This window comes from Myotis davidii, unplaced genomic scaffold (assembly GCF_000327345.1).
Source record: "Myotis davidii unplaced genomic scaffold, ASM32734v1 scaffold3235, whole genome shotgun sequence".
Classification (NCBI taxonomy): domain Eukaryota; kingdom Metazoa; phylum Chordata; class Mammalia; order Chiroptera; family Vespertilionidae; genus Myotis; species Myotis davidii.
Window position 1 is genome coordinate 1 of NW_006286252.1, and position 2,631 is coordinate 2,631.

A 2,631-nucleotide genomic window follows, 5' to 3' on the forward strand; every position below is an offset into this window, starting at 1 on the left:
TTCCTGACCAAATAGTCTACTTTTCAGATAGTCTGCCTATTACCGGAATTGTCTGCCTGATTAAGGGCTATATGTGTATCCAAAATTGAATAAAAGGTTGGCAAGGCCTGGGCACCAGTGGAAGTCCATCCACTTGTGTTGGGCTTCCCACCTGGCCCCCAATATTTCCAAATTATTATTTCTTGTCTTGTCTCTGTCATTTGCATGTGGCCCTTCTCCAGATTCTGAACCCTGAACCACGCAGGACGTGGCTCACACAGCCCTGTGCCCTGTAATGTCCTGTGTTTGATTCCCAGTCAAGGCATGTACCTTGGTTGCAGGTTCAATCCCCAACCCCAGTAGGTTACCTGCAGGAGGCAACCAATTAATGTTTTTCATATCATATTTCTCTCTCTCTTCCCCTTTTCCCTCCCCTCACTCCCTCCCACTTTCTTTAAAAATCAATGGGAAAAATCCTTGGGTGAGGATTTTTTAAAAGCAACCAATGAATGCAGAAATAACTGGAACATCAAATTGATATTTCCCTTCCTCTACCTCTAAAATAAATCAAAAAATTAAAAAACTTTAAAAAAATGTCAAATATGCATACCCATCTGGAAATCATAAAGTAATTTATGATAATATAGAAAGGATGTGTACTATGAGGGTAATTTTTTAAAACTAGAAATAAATAGGAGTTTGGATAAGTTTCTCTTTATCTATAATATGTATGTAAGAGATAGTATGTAAGAGACCTAAAATGATAGGAAAGAATCATGCATATTGTTTAGTGAAAATGTGGATCATAGTAACCAGTTCATTTAAGTCTGTACACATATATATTCAAATACATGCTTAATAGATAATGTGTGAAAGATTACTCACCATCATGTATACAGTGGTTTTCTCTGGCAAGCAAAATTCATAGAACTGTACACTAAGAAGAGTAAACATTATCATGTAAATTACACTGCAATAAACTGGCTTAAAATTAATGCCTGAACATTATATATAAACTGGAGAGAAAAATTCAGTGTGTAAATGAAAATCTTTTAAAATTCAAATTCATTCAGATACATACTGTGACTACTTTTTTTGATCCTCACCCAAGGAGTAAGGATATTTTTCCATTGATTTTTTTAGAGAGAGTGGAAGGAAGCGGGGAGAGAGAGGAGAGAGAAACCTTGATGTGAGAGGGACACATCGATTGGTTGCCTCCCACACATGCCCAGACTGGGGGTGGGGTTGGAACCTGCAACCCAGGTACCTTCCCTTGACCAGAATCCAACCCCTAACCCTCTGGTGTGCAGGCTGATGCTCTAACCACTGAACAATGTTGTCCAGGGCCATAATGTGAATACTGTGCCTCATGTTATGTTTGCAAATATTCCTGTATAATATTTTTTAAAACTAGAATTTTACTATGCATACTATTTTCTAATTTGGTGTTTATTTAATTTTTATTAATTTTTAATATATTTTTATATATTTCAGAGAAGAAGGGAGAGGGAGAGAGAGATAGAAACATCAATGATGAGAGAGAATTACTTATCAGCTGCCTCCTACATGCCCTCCACTGGGGATCAAGCCCGCAACCCAGGCTTGTGCCCTAACCAGGAATTGAACCATGACCTCCTGGTTCATAGGTCGACACTCAACCTGAGCCACACCAGCGGGGTTGCTACATTCTTTTAATGAATGCACAGTATTCTACTGTTTATGTATTAATTTTTACTAAACTTATTTCATACGGATGAATGTTTTTCACTCTCCTAAAATGTCAATGAAAAGTTGAGAACCCCAAAATTTACTCTATTTCAATTCTATTAACTCCTGTAGTAATCAATTGTCATAGCAGACTCACATGAATCACAACATGTGACAACAGTTATTAATGGTTCAAAGTATATAAATAAACAAAAATCATAAATAATAGCTTTCCTTTTAGGAAGGGTCTCAAAACCAATAAAAACATACCTTCCTCACTGTCCCATTTCCTGCACTGGAATGAATTTTTGAGAATAACATATGAACATAAAGTGTGTTACTATTTGTCCAAATTAGGCCCAGATGTAACATTTCTCTTTTGAGAGGTGGAAATGAGAAAACACAACTTTATAATTATGCATTGGGAAGCATTTTGGTTTAAGAGTAACAGTGAACATCAACATGTGTGTGATACATGTCAGCTAGGAGGAACTGGTTTGGGAACTCTTAGACTTTATATTTTACTAGAGGCCCAGTGCACGGATTCATGCACCGGTGGCATCCCTTGGCCTGGCCTGTGGGGATTGGGCCAAAACTGGCTCTCCAACATCCCTCGAGGGGTCCCAGATTGCAAGAGGGCACAGGTCAGGCCAAGGGACCCTACTGGTGCATGATCGATGCTGGGGAGGGACTGCAGGAGGACTCCAGGGAGTGTCCAACCCATCTCGCCCAGCCCCAATTGGCCAGACCCCAACAGTAAGCTAACCTACCAGTCAGAGCGTTTGCCCCCTGGTGGTCAGTGCATGTCATAGCAACTGGCTATAAGGTTGAATGGTTGGACACTTAGCATATTAGGCTTTTATTATAGAGGACTCGAGGCCCGGTGCACAAAAATTTGTGCACTCGGCGGGGAGGGAGGGGGCCCTCAGCCCTGCCTCTGCCCTC